At 42.1% G+C, this 13246-nt stretch overlaps 3 non-coding genes across 3 annotated transcripts; all 3 read right to left on the minus strand.

The window, feature by feature from the left end:
* Positions 1–3742: 3742 nt before the first annotated feature.
* On the minus strand, positions 3743–3815 carry trnad-guc (transfer RNA aspartic acid (anticodon GUC)). Its single transcript has one exon. It is a non-coding gene; the product is annotated as a tRNA-Asp (tRNA).
* A 4523-nt stretch (positions 3816–8338) lies between these two features.
* Positions 8339–8411, minus strand: trnad-guc (transfer RNA aspartic acid (anticodon GUC)). Its single transcript has one exon. It is a non-coding gene; the product is annotated as a tRNA-Asp (tRNA).
* Positions 8412–12933: 4522 nt separating this feature from the next.
* trnad-guc (transfer RNA aspartic acid (anticodon GUC)) lies at positions 12934–13006 on the minus strand. The gene has a single exon. It is a non-coding gene; the product is annotated as a tRNA-Asp (tRNA).
* Positions 13007–13246: the final 240 nt, after the last annotated feature.

A 13246-nucleotide genomic window follows, 5' to 3' on the forward strand; every position in this document is an offset into this window, starting at 1 on the left:
CACGTACTGGAAAGAATCACTTCCTTGAAAGTTTTTCAACTGCAGCTACTGGCATTAGTATCCAGGATTAACCATGAACCACGCTCTGGAACCAAAGAACTTCAACAGTACAATGTCTCTCAGCTGTGACTGCTAATGGTGCTTAATATGAGGTGATATTTCAGGGATTTGAACTCAAATCTGGAAAGGAAGTATTAACGAGGAAGAAAAAAAGCAATCTCCACGTCGAGGAATCAAAAACTCGGTCTTCCGCGTGACAGGCGGCGATACTGATCCACTATACTAACGAGGACTGATACATTTGACTCTACATACCACAAAATAGATTAGCAATAACCAACCACAGAGATGACACAATGGACGCGTATACCAACAGCACTATGGACCAGGAGTGACCAAGGTTTGGACGTGGTGTATCACTGGTGAAGTGAAAACTCATCTAAATTAAGACATGACCTAAAGGTTTGCGAAATAAATCAATCCGAGACCTAGCTCAGCCAGGTGATGGACGTGGTTTGGCACAGGTAGACCAATAGCACTATGGACCAGGAGGGACCAAGGTTTGGATGTGGTGTATCACTGGTGAAGTGAAAACTCATCTAAATTAGGACATGACCTAAAGGTATGACCAAAACTCAAACCAAGACATAGAATAGTCATTTAACCACTAACCTGGTAAACAACTGCTTTAAAAACACGTCCTGGAAAGAATCACTTTCTTGAAAGTTTTACAACTGCAGCTACTGGCATTAGTATCCAGGATTAACCTTGAACCACACTCTGGAACCAAAGAACTTCAACGATATAATGTCTATCAGCTGTGACTGCTAATAGTGCTTAATATGAGGTTTTATTTCAGGGATTTGAACTCAAATCTGGAAAGAAAGTGTTAACAAGGAAGAAAAAAAAGCAATCTCCCCGTCGGGGAATCGAACCCCGGTCTTCCGCGTGACAGGCGGAGATACTGATCCACTATACTATCGAGGACTGATTCTTAGCTGGACATACCACAAAATAGATTAGCAATCACCAACCACAGATATGGCACGATGGACGTGTATACCAATAGCACGAAGGACCAGTAGTGACCAAGGTTTGTACGTGGCGTATCACTGGTGAAGTGAAAACTCATGTAAATAAGGACATGACCTAAACGTATGACCAAAAATCAAACCAAGACATAGATTAGTCATTTAACCACTAACCTGGTAAACAACTTCTTTAAAAACACGTCCTGGAAAGAATCACTTTCTTGAAAGTTTTGCAACTGCAGTTACTGGCATTAGTATCCAGGATTAACCATGAACCACACTCTGGAACCAAAGAACTTCAACAACATAATGTCTCTCAGCTGTGACTGCTAATGGTGCTTAATATGAGGTGATATTTCAGGGATTTGAACTCGATCTGGAAAGGAAGTGTTAACGAGGAAGAAAAAAAGCAATCTCCCCGCCGGGGAATCGAACCCCGGTCTTCCGCATGACAGACAAAGATACTGCTCCACTATACTAATGAGGACTGATACACTTTGCTGGACATACCACCAAATAGATTAGCAATCACCAACCACAGAGATGGCACGATGGACGCGTATACCAACAGCACTATGGACCAGGAGTGACCAAGGTTTGGACGTGGTGTATCACTGGTGAAGTGAAAACTCATCTAAATTAAGACATGACCTAAAGGTTTGCGAAATAAATCAATCCGAGACCTAGCTCAGCCAGGTGATGGACGTGGTTTGGCACAGGTAGACCAATAGCACTATGGACCAGGAGTGACCAAGGTTTGGACGTGGCGTATCACTGGTTAAGTGAAAACTCATCTAAATTTGGACATGACCTAAAGGTATGACCAAAACTCAAACCGAGACATAGAATAGTCATTTAACCACTAACCTGGTAAACAACTGCTTTAAAAACACGTCCTGGAAAGAATCACTTTCTTGAAAGTTTTAAAACTGCAGCTACTGGCATTAGTATCCAGGATTAACCTTGAACCACACTCTGGAACCAAAGAACTTCAACAGTACAATGTCTCTCAGCTGTGACTGCTAATGGTGCTTAATATGAGGTGATATTTCAGGAATTTGAACTCGAATCTGGAAAGGAAGTGTTAACGAGAAAGAAAAGAAGCATTCTCCCTGTTCGGGTATCGAACGCCGGTCTTCCGCGTGACAGGTGGAGATATTGATCCACTATACTGACGAGGACTGATACACTTTGCTGGACATACCACAAAAGAGATTAGCAATAACCACCCACAGAGCTGACACGATGGACGCGTATATCAACAGCACTATGGACAAGGAGTGACCAAGGTTTGGACGTGGTGTATCACTGGTGAAGTGAAAACTCATCTAAATTAGGACATGACCTAAAGGTATGACCAAAACTCAAACCAAGACATATATTAGTCATTTAACCACTAATCTGGTAAACAACTGCTTTAAAAACACGTCCTGGAAAGAATCACTTTCTTGAAAGTTTTGCAACTGCAGCTACTGGCAATAGTATCCAGGATTAACCATGAACCACACTCTGGAACCAAAGAACTTCAACAATATAATGTGTCTCAGCTGTGACTGCTAATGGTGCTTAATATGAGGTGATATTTCAGGGATTTGAACTCGATCTGGAAAGGAAGTGTTAACGAGGAAGAAAAAAAGCAATCTCCCCGCCGGGGAAGCGAACCCCGGTCTTCCGCATGACAGACAAAGATACTGCTCCACTATACTAATGAGGACTGATACACTTTGCTGGACATACCACCAAATAGATTAGCAATCACCAACCACAGAGATGGCACGATGGACGTGTATACCAATAGCACTAGGGACCAGTAGTGACCAAGGTTTGGACGTGGCGTATCACTGGTGAAGTGAAAACTCATCTAAATAAGGACATGATCTAAAGGTATGACCAAAAATCAAACCAAGACATAGATTAGTCATTTATCCACTAACCTGGTAAACAACTGCTTTAAAAAACACTTAATGGAAAGAATCACTTCCTTGAAAATTTTGCAATTGCAGCTACTGGCATTAGTATCCAGGATTAACCATGAACCACACTCTGGAACCAAAGAACTTCAACAGTACAATGTCTCTCAGCTGTGACTGCTAATGGTGCTCAGTATGAGGTGTTATTTCAGGGATTTTAACTCAAATCTGGAAAGGAAGTGTTAACGAGGAAGAAAAAAAGCAATCTCCCCGTCAGGGAATCGGACCCCAGTCTTCCGCGTGACAGGCGGAGGTACTGATCCACTATACTAACGAGGACTGATACACTTTAATGGACATACCACCAAATAGACTAGCAATCACCAACCACAGAGATGGCACGATGGGCGCGTATACCAATAGCACTATGGACCAGGAGTGACCAAGGTTTGGACGTGGCGTATCACTGGTGAAGTGAATACTCATCTAAATTTGGACATGACCTAAAGGTATGACCAAAACTCAAACCAAGACATAGATTAGTCATTTAACCACTAACCTGGTAAACAACTGCTTTAAAAACACGTCCTGGAAAGAATCACTTTCTTGAAAGTTTTACAACTGTGGCTACTGGCATTAGTATCCAGGATTAACCTTGAACCACACTCTGGAACCAAAGAACTTCAACAGTACAATGTCTCTCAGCTGTGACTGCTAATGGTTCTTAGTATGAGGTGTTATTTCAGGGATTTGAACTCAAATCTGGAAAGGAAGTGTTAACGAGGAAGAAAAAAAAGCAATCTCCCCGTCGGGGAATCGAACCCCGGTCTTCCGCGTGACAGGCGGAGATACTGATCCACTATACTAACGAGGACTGATACACTTTGCTGGACATACCACCAAAGAGACTAGCAATCGCCAACCAAAGAGATGGCACGATGGGCGCGTATACCAATAGCACTATGGACCAGGAGTGACCAAGGTTTGGATGTGGCGTATCACTGGTTAAGTGAAAACTCATCTAAATTTGGACATGACCTAAAGGTATGACCAAAACTCAAACCGAGACATAGAATAGTCATTTAACCACTAACCTGGTAAACAACTGCTTTAAAAACACGTCCTGGAAAGAATCACTTTCTTGAAAGTTTTACAACTGCAGCTACTGGCATTAGTATCCAGGATTAACCTTGAACCACACTCCGGAACCAAAGAACTTCAACAATATAATGTCTCTCAGCTGTGACTGCTAATAGTGCTTAATATGAGGTGATATTTCAGGGATTTGAACTCAAATCTGGAAAGAAAGTGTTAACAAGGAAGAAAAAAAGCATTCTCCCCGTCGGGGAATCGAACCCCAGTCTTCCGCGTGACAGGCGGAGATACTGATCCACTATACTAACGAGGACTGATACATTTGACTCTACATACCACAAAAGAGATTAGCAATAACCAACCACAGAGATGACACAATGGACGCGTATACCAACAGCACTATGGACCAGGAGTGACCAAGGTTTGGACGTGGTGTATCACTGGTGAAGTGAAAACTCATCTAAATTAAGACATGACCTAAAGGTTTGCGAAATAAATCAATCCGAGACCTAGCTCAGCCAGGTGATGGACGTGTTTTGGCACAGGTAGACCAATAGCACTATGGACCAGGAGGGACCAAGGTTTGGATGTGGTGTATCACTGGTGAAGTGAAAACTCATCTAAATTAGGACATGATCTAAAGGTATGACCAAAACTCAAACCAAGACATAGAATAGTCATTTAACCACTAACATGGTAAACAACTGCTTTAAAAACACGTCCTGGAAAAAATCACTTCCTTGAAAGTTTTTCAACTGCAGCTACTGGCATTAGTATCCAGGATTAACCATGAACCACACTCTGGAACCAAAGAACTTCAACAGTACAATGTCTCTCAGCTGTGACTGCTAATGCTGCTTAGTATGAGGTGTTATTTCAGAAATTTTAACTCAAATCTGGAAAGGAAGTGTTAACGAGGAAGAAAAAAAGCAATCTCCCCGTCAGGGGATCGAACCCCGGTCTTCCGCGTGACATGCGGAGATACTGATCCACCATACTAACGAGGACTGATACACTTTGCTGGACATTCCACCAAATAGATTAGCAATCACCAATCACAGAGATGGCACGATGGGCGCGTATACCAATAGCACTATGGACCAGGAGTGACCAAGGTTTGGACGTGGCGTATCACTGGTGAAGTGAAAACTCATCTAAATTAGGACATGACCTAAAGGTATGACCAAAATACAAACCAAGACATAGATTTGTCATTTAACCACTAACCTGGTAAACAACTGCTTTAAAAAACACGTACTGGAAAGAATCACTTCCTTGAAAGTTTTTCAACTGCAGCTACTGGCATTAGTATCCAGGATTAACCATGAACCACACTCTGGAACCAAAGAACTTCAAAAGTACAATGCCTCTCAGCTGTGACTGCTAATGGTGATTAATTTGAGGTGACATTTCAGGGATTTGAACTCAAATCTGGAAAGGAAGAGTTAACGAGGAAGAAAAAAAGCAATCTCCCCGTCGGGGAATCGAACCCCGGTCTTCCACGTGACAGGCGGAAAGATACTGATCCACTATACTAACGAGAACTGATACACTTTGCTGGACATACCACCAATTAGAATAGCAATCACCAACCACAGAGATGGCACGATGGGCGCGTATACCATTAGCACTATGGACCAGGAGTGACCAAGGTTTGGACGTGGCGTATCACTGGTGAAGTGAAAACTCATCTAAATTAGGACATGACCTGAAGGTATGACCAAAAATCAAACCAAGACATAGATTAGTCATTCAACCACTAACCTGGTAAACAACTGCTTTAAAAACACGTCCTGGAATGAATCACTTTCGTGAAAGTTTTACAACTGCAGCTATTGGCATTAGTATCCAGGATTAACCTTGAACCACACTCTGGAACCAAAGAACTTCAACAATATAATGTCTCTCAGCTGCGACTGCTAATAGTGCTTAATATGAGTTGATATTTCAGGGATTTTAACTCAAATCTGGAAAGGAAGTGTTAACAAGGAAGAAAAAAAAGCAATCTCCCCATCAGGGAATCGAACCCCAGTCTTCCGCGTGACAGGCGGAGATACTGATCCACTATACTAACGAGGACTGATACATTTGACTCTACATACCACAAAATAGATTAGCAATAACCAACCACAGAGATGACACAATGGACGCGTATACCAACAGCACTATGGACCAGGAGTGACCAAGGTTTGGACGTGGTGTATCACTGGTGAAGTGAAAACTCATCTAAATTAAGACATGACCTAAAGGTTTGCGAAATAAATCAATCCGAGACCTAGCTCAGCCAGGTGATGGACGTGGTTTGGCACAGGTAGACCAATAGCACTATGGACCAGGAGGGACCAAGGTTTGGATGTGGTGTATCACTGGTGAAGTGAAAACTCATCTAAATTAGGACATGACCTAAAGGTATGACCAAAACTCAAACCAAGACATAGAATAGTCATTTAACCACTAACCTGGTAAACAACTGCTTTAAAAACACGTCCTGGAAAGAATCACTTTCTTGAAAGTTTTACAACTGCAGCTACTGGCATTAGTATCCAGGATTAACCTTGAACCACACTCTGGAACCAAAGAACTTCAACGATATAATGTCTATCAGCTGTGACTGCTAATAGTGCTTAATATGAGGTTTTATTTCAGGGATTTGAACTCAAATCTGGAAAGAAAGTGTTAACAAGGAAGAAAAAAAAGCAATCTCCCCGTCGGGGAATCGAACCCCGGTCTTCCGCGTGACAGGCGGAGATACTGATCCACTATACTATCGAGGACTGATTCTTAGCTGGACATACCACAAAATAGATTAGCAATCACCAACCACAGATATGGCACGATGGACGTGTATACCAATAGCACAAAGGACCAGTAGTGACCAAGGTTTGTACGTGGCGTATCACTGGTGAAGTGAAAACTCATGTAAATAAGGACATGACCTAAACGTATGACCAAAAATCAAACCAAGACATAGATTAGTCATTTAACCACTAACCTGGTAAACAACTTCTTTAAAAACACGTCCTGGAAAGAATCACTTTCTTGAAAGTTTTGCAACTGCAGTTACTGGCATTAGTATCCAGGATTAACCATGAACCACACTCTGGAACCAAAGAACTTCAACAACATAATGTCTCTCAGCTGTGACTGCTAATGGTGCTTAATATGAGGTGATATTTCAGGGATTTGAACTCAAATCTGGAAAGGAAGTGTTAACGAGGAAGAAAAAAAGCAATCTCCCCGTCAGGGAATCGACCCCCGGTCTTCCGCGTGACAGGCGAAGATACTGATCCACTATACTAACGAGGACTGATACACTTTGCTGGACATACCACAAAATAGATTAGCAATCACCAACCACAGATATGGCACGATGGACGTGTATACCAATAGCACTAAGGACCAGTAGTGACCAAGGTTTGGACGTGGCGTACCACTGGTGAAGTGAAAACTCATGTAAATAAGGACATGACCTAAACGTATGACCAAAAATCAAACCAAGACATAGATTAGTCATTTAACCACTAACCTGGTAAACAACTTCTTTAAAAACACGTCCTGGAAAGAATCACTTTCTTGAAAGTTTTGCAACTGCAGTTACTGGCATTAGTATCCAGGATTAACCATGAACCACACTCTGGAACCAAAGAACTTCAACAATATAATGTCTCTCAGCTGCGACTGCTAATAGTGCTTAATATGAGTTTATATTTCAGGGATTTTAACTCAAATCTGGAAAGGAAGTGTTAACAAGGAAGAAAAAAAAGCAATCTCCCCATCAGGGAATCGAACCCCAGTCTTCCGCGTGACAGGCGGAGATACTGATCCACTATACTAACGAGGACTGATACATTTGACTCTACATACCACAAAATAGATTAGCAATAACCAACCACAGAGATGACACAATGGACGCGTATACCAACAGCACTATGGACCAGTAGTGACCAAGGTTTGGACGTGGCGTATCACTGGTGAAGTGAAAACTCATCTAAATAAGGACATGACCTAAACGTTTGACCAAAAATCAAACCAAGACATAGATTAGTCATTTAACCACTAACCTGGTAAACAACTGCTTTAAAAACACGTCCTGGAAAGAATCACTTTCTTGAAAGTTTTGCAACTGCAGTTACTGGCATTAGTATCCAGGATTAACCATGAACCACACTCTGGAACCAAAGAACTTCAACAATATAATGTCTCTCAGCTGTGACTGCTAATGGTGCTTAATATGAGGTGATATTTCAGGGATTTGAACTAAAATCTGGAAAGGAAGTGTTAACGAGGAAGAAAAAAAGCAACCTCCCCGTCAGGGAATCGAACCCCGGTCTTCCGCGTGACAGGCGGAGATACTGATCCACTATACTAACGAGGACTGATACACTTTGCTGGACATACCACCAATTAGAATAGCAATCACCAACCACAGAGATGGCACGATGGGCGCGTATACCATTAGCTTGATGGACCAGGAGTGACCAAGGTTTGGACGTGGCGTATCACTGGTGAAGTGAAAACTCATCTAAATTAGGACATGACCTAAAGGTATGACCAAAAATCAAACCAAGACATAGATTAGTCATTTAACCACTAACCTGGTAAACAACTGCTTTAAAAAACACGTACTGGAAAGAATCACTTCCTTGAAAGTTTTTCAACTGCAGCTACTGGCATTAGTATCCAGTATTAACCATGAACCACACTCTGGAACCAAAGAACTTCAACAATATAATGTCTCTCAGCTGTGACTGCTAATGGTGCTTAATATGAGGTGATATTTCAAGGATTTGAACTCGAATCTGGAAAGGAAGTGTTAACAAGGAAGAAAAAAAACAATCTCCCTGTCGGGGAATCGAACCCCGGTCTCCCGCGTGACAGGCAGAGATACTGATCCACTATACTAACGAGGACTGATACACCTTGCTGGACATACCACAAATTAGATTAGCAATCACCAACCACAGAGATGGCACGATGGACGTGTATACCAATAGCACTAAGGACCAGTAGTGACCAAGGTTTGGACATGGCGTATCACTGGTGAAGTGAAAACTCATCTAAATAAGGACATGATCTAAAGGTATGACCAAAAATCAAACCAAGACATAGATTAGTCATTTATCCACTAACCTGGTAAACAACTGCTTTAAAAAACACGTACTGGAAAGAATCACTTCCTTGAAAGTTTTTCAACTGCAGCTACTGGCATTAGTATCCAGGATTAACCATGAACCACGCTCTGGAACCAAAGAACTTCAACAGTACAATGTCTCTCAGCTGTGACTGCTAATGGTGCTTAATATGAGGTGATATTTCAGGGATTTGAACTCAAATCTGGAAAGGAAGTATTAACGAGGAAGAAAAAAAGCAATCTCCACGTCGGGGAATCAAAAACTCGGTCTTCCGCGTGACAGGCGGCGATACTGATCCACTATACTAACGAGGACTGATACATTTGACTCTCCATACCACAAAATAGATTAGCAATAACCAACCACAGAGATGACACAATGGACGCGTATACCAACAGCACTATGGACCAGGAGTGACCAAGGTTTGGACGTGGTGTATCACTGGTGAAGTGAAAACTCATCTAAATTAAGACATGACCTAAAGGTTTGCGAAATAAATCAATCCGAGACCTAGCTCAGCCAGGTGATGGACGTGGTTTGGCACAGGTAGACCAATAGCACTATGGACCAGGAGGGACCAAGGTTTGGATGTGGTGTATCACTGGTGAAGTGAAAACTCATCTAAATTAGGACATGACCTAAAGGTATGACCAAAACTCAAACCAAGACATAGAATAGTCATTTAACCACTAACCTGGTAAACAACTGCTTTAAAAACACATCCTGGAAAGAATCACTTTCTTGAAAGTTTTACAACTGCAGCTACTGGCATTAGTATCCAGGATTAACCTTGAACCACACTCTGGAACCAAAGAACTTCAACGATATAATGTCTATCAGCTGTGACTGCTAATAGTGCTTAATATGAGGTTTTATTTCAGGGATTTGAACTCAAATCTGGAAAGAAAGTGTTAACAAGGAAGAAAAAAAAGCAATCTCCCCGTCGGGGAATCGAACCCCGGTCTTCCGCGTGACAGGCGGAGATACTGATCCACTATACTATCGAGGACTGATTCTTAGCTGGACATACCACAAAATAGATTAGCAATCACCAACCACAGATATGGCACGATGGACGTGTATACCAATAGCACGAAGGACCAGTAGTGACCAAGGTTTGTACGTGGCGTATCACTGGTGAAGTGAAAACTCATGTAAATAAGGACATGACCTAAACGTATGACCAAAAATCAAACCAAGACATAGATTAGTCATTTAACCACTAACCTGGTAAACAACTTCTTTAAAAACACGTCCTGGAAAGAATCACTTTCTTGAAAGTTTTGCAACTGCAGTTACTGGCATTAGTATCCAGGATTAACCATGAACCACACTCTGGAACCAAAGAACTTCAACAACATAATGTCTCTCAGCTGTGACTGCTAATGGTGCTTAATATGAGGTGATATTTCAGGGATTTGAACTCAAATCTGGAAAGGAAGTGTTAACGAGGAAGAAAAAAAGCAATCTCCCCGTCAGGGAATCGACCCCCGGTCTTCCGCGTGGCAGGCGGAGATACTGATCCACTATACTAACGAGGACTGATACACTTTGCTGGACATACCACAAAATAGATTAGCAATCACCAACCACAGAGATGGCACGATGGACGCGTATACCAACAGCACTATGGACCAGGAGTGACCAAGGTTTGGACGTGGTGTATCACTGGTGAAGTGAAAACTCATCTAAATTAAGACATGACCTAAAGGTTTGCGAAATAAATCAATCCGAGACCTAGCTCAGCCAGGTGATGGACGTGGTTTGGCACAGGTAGACCAATAGCACTATGGACCAGGAGTGACCAAGGTTTGGACGTGGCGTATCACTGGTTAAGTGAAAACTCATCTAAATTTGGACATGACCTAAAGGTATGACCAAAACTCAAACCGAGACATAGAATAGTCATTTAACCACTAACCTGGTAAACAACTGCTTTAAAAACACGTCCTGGAAAGAATCACTTTCTTGAAAGTTTTACAACTGCAGCTACTGGCATTAGTATCCAGGATTAACCTTGAACCACACTCTGGAACCAAAGAACTTCAACAGTACAATGTCTCTCAGCTGTGACTGCTAATGGTGCTTAATATGAGGTGATATTTCAGGAATTTGAACTCGAATCTGGAAAGGAAGTGTTAACGAGAAAGAAAAGAAGCATTCTCCCTGTTCGGGTATCGAACGCCGGTCTTCCGCGTGACAGGTGGAGATATTGATCCACTATACTGACGAGGACTGATACACTTTGCTGGACATACCACAAAAGAGATTAGCAATAACCACCCACAGAGCTGACACGATGGACGCGTATATCAACAGCACTATGGACAAGGAGTGACCAAGGTTTGGACGTGGTGTATCACTGGTGAAGTGAAAACTCATCTAAATTAGGACATGACCTAAAGGTATGACCAAAACTCAAACCAAGACATATATTAGTCATTTAACCACTAATCTGGTAAACAACTGCTTTAAAAACACGTCCTGGAAAGAATCACTTTCTTGAAAGTTTTGCAACTGCAGCTACTGGCAATAGTATCCAGGATTAACCATGAACCACACTCTGGAACCAAAGAACTTCAACAATATAATGTGTCTCAGCTGTGACTGCTAATGGTGCTTAATATGAGGTGATATTTCAGGGATTTGAACTCGATCTGGAAAGGAAGTGTTAACGAGGAAGAAAAAAAGCAATCTCCCCGCCGGGGAAGCGAACCCCGGTCTTCCGCATGACAGACAAAGATACTGCTCCACTATACTAATGAGGACTGATACACTTTGCTGGACATACCACCAAATAGATTAGCAATCACCAACCACAGAGATGGCACGATGGACGTGTATACCAATAGCACTAGGGACCAGTAGTGACCAAGGTTTGGACGTGGCGTATCACTGGTGAAGTGAAAACTCATCTAAATAAGGACATGATCTAAAGGTATGACCAAAAATCAAACCAAGACATAGATTAGTCATTTATCCACTAACCTGGTAAACAACTGCTTTAAAAAACACTTAATGGAAAGAATCACTTCCTTGAAAATTTTGCAATTGCAGCTACTGGCATTAGTATCCAGGATTAACCATGAACCACACTCTGGAACCAAAGAACTTCAACAGTACAATGTCTCTCAGCTGTGACTGCTAATGGTGCTCAGTATGAGGTGTTATTTCAGGGATTTTAACTCAAATCTGGAAAGGAAGTGTTAACGAGGAAGAAAAAAAGCAATCTCCCCGTCAGGGAATCGGACCCCAGTCTTCCGCGTGACAGGCGGAGGTACTGATCCACTATACTAACGAGGACTGATACACTTTAATGGACATACCACCAAATAGACTAGCAATCACCAACCACAGAGATGGCACGATGGGCGCGTATACCAATAGCACTATGGACCAGGAGTGACCAAGGTTTGGACGTGGCGTATCACTGGTGAAGTGAATACTCATCTAAATTTGGACATGACCTAAAGGTATGACCAAAACTCAAACCAAGACATAGATTAGTCATTTAACCACTAACCTGGTAAACAACTGCTTTAAAAACACGTCCTGGAAAGAATCACTTTCTTGAAAGTTTTACAACTGTGGCTACTGGCATTAGTATCCAGGATTAACCTTGAACCACACTCTGGAACCAAAGAACTTCAACAGTACAATGTCTCTCAGCTGTGACTGCTAATGGTTCTTAGTATGAGGTGTTATTTCAGGGATTTGAACTCAAATCTGGAAAGGAAGTGTTAACGAGGAAGAAAAAAAAGCAATCTCCCCGTCGGGGAATCGAACCCCGGTCTTCCGCGTGACAGGCGGAGATACTGATCCACTATACTAACGAGGACTGATACACTTTGCTGGACATACCACCAAAGAGACTAGCAATCGCCAACCACAGAGATGGCACGATGGGCGCGTATACCAATAGCACTATGGACCAGGAGTGACCAAGGTTTGGATGTGGCGTATCACTGGTTAAGTGAAAACTCATCTAAATTTGGACATGACCTAAAGGTATGACCAAAACTCAAACCGAGACATAGAATAGTCATTTAACCACTAACCTGGTAAACAACTGCTTTAA

The sequence above is a fragment of the Urocampus carinirostris genome, chromosome 18, assembly GCF_059441175.1.
Source record: "Urocampus carinirostris isolate Australia breed hairy pipefish chromosome 18, RoL_Ucar_1.0, whole genome shotgun sequence".
Taxonomy (NCBI): Eukaryota; Metazoa; Chordata; class Actinopteri; order Syngnathiformes; family Syngnathidae; genus Urocampus; species Urocampus carinirostris.